This window comes from Hypanus sabinus, chromosome 7 (genome assembly GCF_030144855.1).
Source record: "Hypanus sabinus isolate sHypSab1 chromosome 7, sHypSab1.hap1, whole genome shotgun sequence".
NCBI lineage: Eukaryota > Metazoa > Chordata > Chondrichthyes > Myliobatiformes > Dasyatidae > Hypanus > Hypanus sabinus.
The window spans coordinates 164,350,618-164,363,844 of record NC_082712.1 but is presented as its reverse complement, the minus strand read 5'-3'; positions in this window follow the sequence as shown (position 1 = coordinate 164,363,844).

Below are 13,227 nucleotides of genomic sequence, written 5' to 3'. Positions count from 1 at the left end.
CAGTGCACATGGAATGCAAAATATCTTGTGCAAGCTGGTAATTGCTTTCTTATGCAACATACACAAAATGCTGAAGGACCTCAGCAGGTGAGGCAGCATCTATGTAGGGGAACTAACACAGTTGATGCTTCAGGCTGAGACCCATGCCTGATGAAATGCCGTGGCCCAATACACTGACAGTTTATCTCCCTCCATAAATGTTGCCTGGCTAGCTGAATTCCTACAGGTAGGTAGGTAGGTAGGTAGGTAAGTAGGTAGGTGTGCGTGTGTGTTGCTCAAGATTTCTAGCATCTGTAGCACTGTGTATATGAATTGATGTCTTAAGTTTGTCTCCCTTCAACAGGAACTTTTATTGGAATACATTCTGAATAATCATTTTGTCTTTTATTTTTTCTTTGATTTTTATGTTTGCATTTTATCCCATTGTAAAGCACTTTGAACTACATCCTTCATATGAAAAGTGCTCTGTAAATGATTTAAGTTATTATTATTATTATTATTATTATTATTAGTTATTGATTGATTGATAGGCCACAAAACAAGCTGCGGGAGCAACTCGGGGATTTAAGCAGCATCTGTGGAAGCAAAGGGCAGTTGACATTTTGGGTCAAGATCTGATGCAGGGTCTCAACCCGAAGCTGGAAACACCCCTTTTACCTCCAAAGATGCTGCTTCATTCACTGAGATCCTCTAGCAATTTGTTTTGTGCTTCAGATTCCAGAATCTGCCTTTTCTTGTATCTAAGTTTGATTGATGCAGTTTTCCATTACATGGTCCCTTCTGTCACTTCTCAACCTAACTAAAATATTCCTGGTCAGATCTGGTATTAGGTAATGTTGCCCTTCCTCCTTTATCCAGCTTGGGAAGGATGTAGCTATAAGAAGGTTACTGTCCCAGGCAGTGAAGGCACTCAAAGCTTCCATATAAAAGACTTTCATGAACAGTCATCACGCTGAAATATCTGTTTTCTCTCTCCACAGATGCTGCTAGATTTGCTAAGCATATCTGACTTTTAAAAAAAATTGTTGACAGAGAACTTGTCTTACACACTGTTTTTCTTGACTTTATTCATCCAATCATTTTCAAGTATGGTAAATCTCACTTGAATACAGCTCCAAAACTAATGATAATTAGCCAATCGACAGGCTGGATCTTCTTTGATCTGTCATGTGATCTGGAATTATTGATTGGCTTTTCTAGATCCCTGCACTCAACTTGACCAATCTGCATATGAGGGGTGATTGATAAGTTTGTGGCCTAAGGTAGAAGGAGTCAATTTTGGAAAACCTAGCACACTTATTTTTCAGCATAGGCCCCTCCTACATTTACACACTTAGTCCAGCAGTTGTGGAGCATACGGATCTTGGACCTCCAGAAAGTGTCCACAGATGGGTGATTGATAAGTTTGTGGCCTAAGGTAGAAGGAGATGAGTTATACAGCTCTCGTTATATGTGCATGCAGTTCAATTCTTTGATTATGCAGAAAGTTTGAAGTTAATATCTCCTTCTACCTTAGGCCACAAACTTATCAATTGTCCCTGTGTGTGTGTGTGTGTCTATATATATGTGTGTGTGTGTGTGTGTGTGTGTGTATAGATTGAGCATGCTTGTTCATTTAAATAATTAATTACAGGTTATATATACAAATACATGATTTGCATATATCGTCTGCTACCACACAATATGTGCATGCCCTGCTTAAAGTAAAACACAAAGTTAGACCCACATTCCTGGACTCCTGTGTCTTATGTTGAACAAGTTTAATGCTTTGAAGTTACAAAACATAACACTGATCTAACTTAACAACTCCTGCTGCAGCTTGGAGGTGGAAGGGAACATAGTGCAGTAAAACACAGTACAGAGCCCGGCCCACAATGTTCTCGTTCCAACAGAAGAAGGATATTCCCAAGACAAATCTAGGAATAGGTTCACATTCTGAGATTAACTTCCACTGAATGCTTGCTTCAAAACTGCTTGCCACCATCAGGAAGATTTGACTCATTATGTTCTGTTCCATCGTTGGGTTCAATACCATAAAAGGCTTGTGACCGTCTCTGGATAATGCATTCAAAGTACATTAATGTCTATATGGAGTAAATAGATTGTTCCTTTCTTACTTTGCATTGCAGATTTACTGATCTTTTTACTGAATGTAAATTGTTTCAATAAAGGAAACTATTGTTAGAACCATGAACAATTGAGGCCATTTATCAAAGAGAGTCTTTCACAGGTCCATGATTGCACTGTTCTGCTCTGTGCTGGACAATTTTGTTTGCATAACTACTCTCCTCTCCAGAATCTTGCCATTTCGGAGTGAAATGGTTGGGATCACTGTTTCACCCTATTGCAACACTGAAAGATTCACCATACCATTAGGTCATCAGAAAGAAGCAGGCTTGAAAAAAAAATAAATCTGAACTAAAACCAGAAAATACTCGGCCAGGCAGATAGCAGCTGTGGAGAGAGAAAGAGCAGTGTTCCTTTCATCTCTCCACCGCTGAAGATTGTTGTGTATACCAGAGGAACTCAGCAATGCTGCTCCAGGGGCAGTTCCACAAACCCATAGTCTCTGTCACAGACAATGATATGTTCTGCTCAACCGCCCACCATTCTGATCCGTAAATATGTCCTGAACCGTCCATCACAGTTGGTCCTTGAACTATCTGACCAACAATGCTGTGGTCGTACTTTCACCAGAGGGATCACAGTTTATCCATGAAGGTGGCTGACAAGGACATTACAAATAAACGGCTTGCCGATGATGTCCATATCCCACAGATAAATTTAAAGATAAAACTGATACTGAGTCCTTGAAAGCCACAGACGCCAGCACATAATATATATCTGTTTGTCGAACAATGTAAATTCTTGTGTATGCCCCACCATCTTATTTCCCATTTCCTGCATTTGCAGGAATTGTTTTTCATTCTTGATAATGTCATGTTGCCATTTCTGGAGGTTAATAACAACTTTTTTCAACTAAAACTTGAATTAATACTTCACCATTTTTTATTAATTTACTGTATCTTTTTATGAGATCTATAACCTTTTACGTTAGTCTTCCTTAATTTTGTAATTGTATTTCATGCAAGAAGTTCATGTGCGACATAGTTCAAGTACGAAATAACTCATAACCATCTTGCAAGATGACGCCAGTGACCAATAGTGATGTCCTGCAGATGGTTCTTGAAACTACTACTTCTTCTTTTAAATATACTTCTACTATGAATCTGCTAGCAATCGGAGCCGGTAACTTACACTTACACTTCTTGGGACAACCGAGTCATCTGGTCCTTTTGCTGTCTCTGAGGGGATTCAGTGTGGTTGGGAGCAAGGTTGAGAGTGAATGTGCGGCCTAATGGCACAGCGCGAACCCATGATTGGCTCCATTACTTGCCGATTAAAGCATCAAGCAAGATAGAAATAGACGAGTGATGAGGACAAGAGCGGAAAGCGAGCATGTGTTCCATGCTGTCTGCCTGGATTTGACTGGTCTGCCTCTCCCTCTCTCACTCTGCTGGAGGAAAGTGCAAGGGTCTTAGGTATTGAGCAAGGACTCTGCAGTTCATGTTATATGTGTTTCTGGTGTTATGAATCCCGTAACTGGAGAACTTACCAGCAAAGATAGAGAGGTCCGTTGAAGTCTGATGTCACTATTTTCAAACGTTTTATTTATAAAGGGACACAAAAGTAGGGTTAATACATACATTCAGATAGTGCACATTGTCAACACTCAATCTAAATCGCGGGTATATTAATAATCATCATTAAGAAGTGAGCTCTGCTGATGTCTAGGGGTTAATAGAATGTCCGTTGGAAATATAAAAGTCACTCAGAAGGCTGCAGGCCTCAGCCCTTTGAAAATCGCTGGGTTTCACATGGGGCGACCGAGAGAGAGAGATTGGGGGAGAAGAGAAAGAACTTGCCGAGTCTTGATGAATCCTCCGTGAAATCGGGGGAGCGTTGGTTTCCTCTCCCCGATGTTAAAAGCGGTTTTCTGTGATTCCAGCCACAAATTCCAATCCCGGAATCTAACGCACGTGGCTTCCTTCAGAATGGCTTCCCGCTACTGCGGGAACACTCTCGTGTCTTCTTGGTGCGTCTGAGGGGGCTGTCCCCCTGAGACTCTCCTTTACACTTCCTCACGGGGTCGCAGGTGTCAATCAGGTTGGGATGATGCAATCTCTCTCTCTCAACCAGCCCACCTTGCCCGAGGGCTTTTCACGTGGTCTCCATGAGACAATAGTCGCTGTCGCCTTTATTCTGTATCCCTGGTGGGACGTGCAATTTGGCACATTTCTCTCTCTCTCTCCGACTGGGTCTACTGACCCCCCCCCCCCCTTTCGACAGGTGCTCTTGCGATTCTCACAAAGGAGGGGGCTGGGATCATAACACTGGTTACTCTTTTTTATTACTATCTTGTGCAGTTTTGATCAGGGTGCTTCAGCACGAGCTGGCTCTGTGGCCTGCATTCAACGAATGACACAGAGCTAAATTGAACTGAACTGAACTAATAGCCTTCCTAGACTATTTCAAGGATTCTGCAGTTTGATGTTTAAATCCTGAGTGCTAGTCACTCATTTTTTGCCATTTACACGATTTGTTCTTTTTTTTTGCAGGTTGGGTATTTGATGTTTTCTTTGATTTTTCAATAATAGAAGGTGTATGCAGGGAAGGTTTGCTGAGTGAAACCTTAGATTGCACCAGTGAAATCTAGATCTGTCAAATTTATTGAATATTGATGTAGACAATAGACAATAGGTGCAGAAGTAGACCATTCGGCTCCTCGAGTCTGCACCGCCATTCTGAGATCATGGCTGATCATTCACTATCAATACCCAGTCCCTGCCTTGTCCCCATATCCCTTGATTCCCCTATCCATCAGATATCTATCCAGCTCCTTCTTGAAAGCATCCAGAGAATTGGCCTCCACCGTCTTCCGAGGCAGTGCATTCCACACCTCCACAACTCTCTGGGAGAAGAAGCTCTTCCTCAACTCTGTTTTAAATAACCGACCTCTTATTCTCAATCCATGCCCTCTGGTACTGGACTCTCCCAACATCTGGAACATATTTCCTGCCTCAATCCTATCAAATCCTTTAATTATCTTAAACGTTTCAATCAGATCCGCTCTCAATCTCCTCAATTCCAGCGTGTACAAGCCCAATCTCTCCAATCTCTCTGCGTAAGACAGCCCTGCCATCCCAGGAATCAACCTAGTGAATCTACGCTGCACTTCCTCAATTGCCAGAATGTCCTTCCTTAAACCTGGAGACCAAAACTGTACACAATATTCCATGTGTGGTCTCACCAGGGCCCTGTACAAATGCAAAAGGACATCCTTGCTCTTGTATTCAATTCCCCTTGTAATAAAGGCCAACATTCCATTTGCCCTCTTCACTGCCTGTTGCACTTGCTCATTCACCTTCATTGACTGGTGAACTAGGACTCCTAGGTCTCTTTGCATTTCTCCCTTACCTAACTCGACACCGTTCAGACAATACTATGCCCTCTTGTTCCTGCTTCCAAAGTGGATAACTTCACATTTATTCACATTGAATGACATCTGCCAAGTATCTGCCCACTCACTCAGCCTATCCAAGTCTCCCTGTATTCTCCTAAAGTCCTCTTCGCATGTCACAATGCCACCCAGTTTAGTATCGTCAGCAAACTTGCTGATATAGTTTTCAATGCCCTCATCTAAATCATTGACATAAATCGTAAAGAGCTGTGGTCCCAATACAGAGCCCTGTGGTACCCCACTAGTCACCTCCAGCCAGTCCGAGAAACACCCATTCACTGCTACCCTTTGCTTTCTATCTGCCAACCAGTTTTCTATCCATGTTGAAACCCTGCCCCCAATGCCATGAGCTCTGATTTTACTCACCAATCTCCTATGTGGCACCTTATCGAATGCCTTCTGAAAATCTAGGTACACAACATCCACTGGCCTACCCTCGTCTAACATCCTTGTTACACCCTCAAAAAACTCCAACAGATTAGTCAAGCATGATTTGCCCTTGGTAAATCCATGCTGGCTCGGCCTAATCCTATTTCTGCCATCTAGATGTGCCACTATTTCATCCTTAATAATGGACTCAAGCATCTTCCCCACGACTGACGTTAGGCTAACAGGGCGATAGTTCTCCGTTTTCTCCTTCCCTCCCTTCTTGAAAAGTGGGACAACATTAGCCACTCTCCAATCTTCAGGAACTGATCCTGAATCTAAGGAACATTGGAAAATGATCACCAATGCATCCGCAATTTCCTGAGCCACCTCTTTTAGAACCCTCGGATGTAGACCATCTGGACCCGGGGATTTATTAGCCTTCAGTCCTACCAGTCTACTCATCACAGTTTCTTTCCTAATGTCAATCTGTCTCAATTCCTCTGATATCTTATGACCCTGGCCCATCCATACATCTGGGAGATTGCTTGTGTCCTCCCTGGTGAAGACAGATCGTATGCATTAAATTCTGTTGCCATTTCCCTGTTTCCCATAACAATTTCTCCCAATTCATTCTTCAAGGGGCCAACATTGTTCTTAACTATCTTCTTTCTCTTCACATAGCTAAAAAAGCTTTTGCTATCCCCTTTTATATTCCTGGCTAGACTGAGCTCATACCTGATTTTTTCTCTCCGTATTGCTTTTTTAGTTAAGATCTGCTGTTCCTTAAAACTTTCCCAATCATCTGTATTCCCACTCATCTTAGCCCTGTCATACTTCTTTTTCTTTAATGCTATACAATCTCTGACTTCCTTTGTCAACCACTGTGGCCCCTTCCCACTCTTTGAATCCTTCCTTCTCATTGGAATGAACTGCATTTGCATCTTTTGTATTATGCCCAAGAATACCTACCACTGCTGATCCACTGTCTTTCCTGCCAGGGCATCCGCCCATTTAACTTTGGCCAGCTCTTCCCTCATGGCTCCGTAATCTCCTTTAATTAATTGCAACACTGACACCTCTGATCTGCCCCTATCCCTCTCAAATTGTAGATAAAAACTTATCATGTTATGATCACTACTTGCTAATGGCTCCTTTACTTCAAGATCACTTATCAATTCCTGTTCATTACACATCACCAAGTCCAAAATAGCCTCGTTCCTGGTTGGCTCAAGCACAAGCTGTTCCAAAAATACATCCCTTAGACACTCCACAAACTCCCTATCTTGGGGTCCAGCACCTCCTGATTCTCCCAGTCCACCTGCATGTTGAAATCTCCCATAATGACTGCATTGCCTTTAGCACATGCCAATGTTAACTCCCTAATCAACTTGTACCCAATATCCACGCTACTGTTTGGGGGCCTGTACACAACACCCATTAGGGTCTTTTTACCCTTACTGTTCCTCAGCTCAATCCACACAGACTCTACTTCCCCTGTTCCCAAGTCACCTCTTGCTAAGGACTGAATCTCATTCCTCACCAACAGGGCCACCCCACCCCCTCTTCCCATATTTCTGTCTCTACGATAGCACGTATACCCTGGTACACTCAATTCCCAGGCCTGATCCCCTTGCAGCCATGTCTCTATTATCCCAACAATATCGTAGTTCCCCATTTTCATCTGAGCTTCAAGCTCATCTGTCTTATTTCTGACACTATGCGCATTCAAGTATAGAATTCTTAGCCCATTCCTCCTCTCTTTGCTTAAAACACTGTCTACTGTACCTAACCCAGCTCCTTGAACTTCCATCGGGCAAATTGCACCCTGAATTTTGATGACCTCAAGATCACCCAAACCTTCTACACATTTAACCCCATGCACCTTCTGACCAACTCTCTGGATCTGGATCCCTGCCCCCTGCACATCTAGTTTAAACCCCCCCGAGCAGCACTGGCAAATACTCCTGCAAGAATGTTAGTACCCCTCCGGTTCAGATGTAGACCATCCCTTCGAAACAGATCCCAATTTCCCTGGAACAAAGACCAATTATCCAAAAACCTGAACCCTTCCTTCCTGCACCATGCTCTCAGCCTCGTATTAATGTGCATAATCATTCTATTCTTCGCCTCACTCGCACGTGGCACAGGTAGCAATCCCGAGATTGTCACCCTGGAGGTCCTGCCTTTCAGCTTCACTCCTAACTCCCTGAACTCTCTAAGCAGGACCCCCTCACTCACCTTACCTACATCATTGGTCCCTACATGGACCACTACATCTGGGTTCATGCCCTCATTCTCAAGAATAGCCTGCACCCGATCTGAGATGTCCCGGACCCTGGCACCAGGGAGGCAACATACCATCCGAGACTCCCGATCTGCCCCATAAAATCTCCTATCTGCCCCCCTAACTATAGAGTCCCCTAAAACTATCGCTCTCTTCTCTTCGCTCCTCCCCTTTCTAGTTGAGGGTTCAACCTCTGTGCCAGAGGCAGGACCACTACAACTCATTCCTGGTAGGTCATCCCCATCAACAGTATCCAGTACGGTATACTTATTGTTAATGGGAATGGCCGCAGGGGTGCTCTGCTCTCTCTGCCTGCTCCCCCTGCCTCTCTGGACCGTCACCCATCTGCCTACTTCTTGGATTTTTGGTGTGACTACCTCCTGATAACTCCTATCTATCTCTGCCTCCACCTCCCGAATGATCCGTAGTTCATCCAGCTCCTGCTCCAACTCCCTAACTCGGGCTGATAGGAGCTGCAGCTGGACGCACCTTTTGCAGGTGTGGTCATCAGGGACAACTGTGTTGACCCTGACTTCCCACATACTGCATACGGAGCACACCACTGCTCTGACTGTCTCCCCCATACCTGAACTGGATTAATAGAATAAGTCTAAAAAGCACCTAGCGACCTTACCTTCTTCCCCTCAGCGAGCAATCACACAGGCTTACCGAAGTCCCCTTACGCTGAAGCCCACTTAGCCAAAGCCCAGGACTCTGCTTCCACGGACTCCGCTGCCCGCTCGACGCTATTGGAAAAGAAATCTTCTACTTGTGCCTAGTCCCCAAAGTCATAATTGAATCTCCCAGATTGGCTTGGACAAGATTCCATGCAATTAGTGGATGTCCTTAAGCAGCAGATAATCAGGCATGATCTACCTCTTGCCACAATAGCTGGTCTCACCTATTGCAGAAAAAATAGAGATTGAATTGCTGTTATAAGTTGTTAATGAAAGTATTGATTCCACTGTGTCAACCAGAAATCTTAGTTGAGAAAATTATTTGGCCAGATTTACACCCAGTTCTATAGCAACGTCTTGATTCAGAAGCAGAAGACTGAATCTCACCATAGCAACTGGAGAAATTAAATTCCAAGTATTACATAAATCTGGAACTAAAGCTCATCTCAGTAAGTTACCATGAAACTATGAGCTTGTCATAAAATACCTTCTGGTGCATTCATGTTAAGTGGAGGACATTTGTTCTCATCATCGGATCTGCAGAGCCACTAACATGGTTAACTCTTAACTAATTCTTCACGTCAACTATAATGGTGACACTTCCATCAACGCTCACACCCTGTAGGTTAATACAAAGAAAGCCAAAAACATTCCAATTGAAAATTCCCTCAGTTGACAATTTTCAAATCAGTCTGTGAATTAGTTGATTTTCTTCTGCTTGGAGTGTGATTAAATTTTGCTGCGTTGTTGCTTGGAATGATCAGATTGTACTGTATGCTTAATTTTAATGCCTTTTTAAATGATTACACAATACAATATGTTGTTGTTTAGTTGATTTTCAGAGAGGACTGAAAGTTATTGAATTTGGAATTGCTAAACTAATGATCCTTTTCCTTCTCTGCTCTAAATGCTTGCAGCTATTTGAACAGTGTAATTCTAATACTTTTACATGGGCAACATTTGCCTCTGAAACGACAGTGACTGCACCTCAGAATAATGGGTTGTGATTCACCTTGAGTTATCCTCAGCATGTCACAAGCCAGGAAATGAATGCAGTTTCATCTGTCTTCCTGCTACCCTGCCAATATCACCTCTCAATGATGTGGAGAATCAAAAAGGATCTTTTCAAACTGGGATAATGAACGTGGACTGGCAGATTGGAATATGTCCCATTTATCTCGCTCTCAAATGGCAGAGTGACGATTGTTGCAGGCTTTACACGGTATTGTGTAGTTGACAGACACACAATGGACCCACTGTTTCATGTACCCAAGGTCACATCAGCAGCCTGTTGACATGCCTGCTGTCTGTCGGCAAATACCAAATGTTAAGAATCATGTATTAACGTTACCATGGCCAAAGTTCAGTTATACATTGTGACGTTTCAGTTTTCCCCCTTTATCTGTGCAATGATGTAATGCCGGATATTTGTTTCATAGGCACGAACTATCTTGATAGAAAACTACCTTGGCACAGACCTTGTATCTCATTACAATTTGATTGCGATTGCCCACCAATTGTTATTATCCCTCCTTTAGTTGCTCAACCAGCTTCTACAAGATTTGCTAATTTAGCTAGGTTTATTTGATGCCTTTGTGCAATTATAGTGAAGGAATTGTACAAAATTAATCACTTTATTGAGTTTTGCTCAGGTTTAGTAAATGACCTTTCTCCACTAACTGCTGAGGTGATTTCTTTTTTAAATACTTTGTTCTGGGTCCTTACTTGCACATCATTGAGAAGTCATAGTGGTAGAGTTGAAGCAGTAGTAGACTTCTGCGAAACATTGCGCATTTTTCCTGATAACGCACACTTTCAATATGAGCATTGTTCAGACTGCTAGTATTTTCTCTACTCCAACACAAATTTGTCAAATTGGATGCTTTGTTTGGCTAACTTGTCCTTTTCATGTGCACTCCATTAGGAGTTACTAAATGGCGATTAAGAATGTGATTCTTCTCATCTCCTGTTTCATTTCACTCCCTTCTCAAAAGCCGTTTATTGCTACCTTGAAATTTCTGACTGTCACCAACCATTCTGTTCAGAGCTGGCTACAGAATTAAAGTGGAAACATCTGACTTGTAACACATTAGAATTGTAGAGTAATGTAATGTGGTAATAGAGCCATTAAGCTCATTGGGTCAGTGGTGAAGCTATCCAACAATTCTAGCTGCATTCTCATTTCCCCCAGCTTTCGGCAGTTCTTTATCAGTTTAAGTACTTTACTATCATCTTTAGGAAGTTTATTGCTTCCATTCTTTAAGGGTCAAGGAACTGCAGTTCTTCAGCTTACGAAGTGGTCCATGCCTGTACAGAGCAAGACTTAGTTAACATTCGTGCATGGACTGATATTTGGCAAGAATTATGTGCATTACACAAGAGATACTGCAAATGCTGGAAATCTGGAGCAATACACACAATGCGCTGGAGAGCTCAGCAGTTCAGGCAGCATCTATGGACGGTGATAAACAGTCAACATTTCGGACCGAGACCCTTAATCAGGACTTGATTTAAACGTTTTCTGGGTAGGCATACCTCAAAAAGACTTTGCAGTGGAACAGTAAATCATAGACACGAGGTACTGCAAATGCTGGAAATCTAGACCAATACACACAATGTGGTGGATGGGAATAAACAGTTGCCGTTTCGAGCAGAATTTGCTCCAGTGTGTTGTTGCGACATGCAACAAATTGACAACATTTAACAAATAAAAGATAAAGGAGTATATAAAAAGCGAAGTTGCAGGTTAAAGTATGGATGTGGAATAAAATGTGCATAAATACATAAATACCAGCAATGTAAACAGCATTATAAAACGTAGTTTAAAGTACTTACAATGCAGTGCAGTGACTGAGTTAATAGTTCAAGGGGTTGGAGGTATCTAACTAGGGTGGTTGATTAACTGACTGGGGGAAAGGAACTTTTAAGATGGCTTGAAGGTTTTGTTTTAGCCCAATATTGCATTCCAGAAAGGAACTTTTGGAAAAGTTGGTGTGCGGTAGGGCAGCATGACAGAAAGACTGTGCAGTATTTATCGATTATCTGAGCTACCGAAGAGGCATTATTTAAATTGTTTTGGTTTTCTTACTTCATTTACTCTTTGGTTCTATCAAAGTCTGTTTTCTGTTCTTTCATGCTGAAAATCATTGAAGCAATAGACCAGCTTTAACGCATCATTTTAGAACATGTGTATTCATTTAATACCTAGCTTTGAGGAGAAAGTAGTTACGGTTGTACCTCACCAAATCAGGAAGAGAGCAGAGGCTTGTTATATAACTCCTCCTAAAATGTTTATAAACAGTGCTGTTGAGTGACTAAGAAGGGAGGAAAAGGGGAAAAATATTAGCTGCACTGTCTTAGAGATTTGGGAAGATAGAATATTTCCTCTCTCACACTTGAGCTCTTTTCTTTCTCAGTTTGTCCTTCAGTATAGTCCAAGGATGAGATGAGAATGATTGCCCTTGACATCAGGTCAGCTCTCACCAGGGTGGAATACAGATCTCTTATTGAAATTTTAGTCAGGAGGCACTGAGAGATATTTTTCCCTGGCTGGAGTCATATCTCAAAGGAATGAAGTTTTGGGTTGCCTGGTAGCCATTTTCCTCAGCCTCAGAACATCAGTCAGAGGAGTGATCCATCTCCTTCATCAATGATCTTCTCTCTATGACAAGGTCAAAATTTGGGATGTTTCTTTGCCATCACCAACTTCCCCATTATTAAGAGTTTCCTGGTTCAACAATGACCAGAATTCAAATGACTTTTTGGAGCAAAAAGAGATGAAAGGTGACTTGATGGAGGGTGTACAAGATGATGATCAAGTGGACAGCCAGAGACTTTTTTCCAGAGCTGAAATGGATAATACACTGGGGCATAATTTTAGGTGATTGGAGAAAGTATAGGAGAGATTGCAGGGATAAGTTTTTTTTTAATACAGAGAGTGGTGAGTACGTGGAGTGTTCTGCCAGGGGTAGTAGATACATTAGGGGCATTTAAGAAACTCTTAGGTAGGCACTTGGATGAAAGAAAAATGGAGGGTTATGTAGGAGTGATAGGTTAGATTGACCTTGGAGTAGGTTAAAATGTCAACACACTTTGGGCTGAATGACCTGCACTGTACTACATTTTAAATTCCAGACTTGCTACCATAATGATATGGCAAGAGGAACGGGGTAGAAGCAGGTTATCCTCAGGTGAATAACTCACCCCTTGAGATGCTACACCCTTTCTACCATGTTCTATAAAACAAAACAGAAGTCTGATACAATGCTCTCCATTGCCTGGATTATTGCAGCAAAACTCATTTGATCTTGACCTCCACCCTCTTCCACTATTAATGAGTTGTTTACACCATCTACAAAAATTCACTCCAACAATTT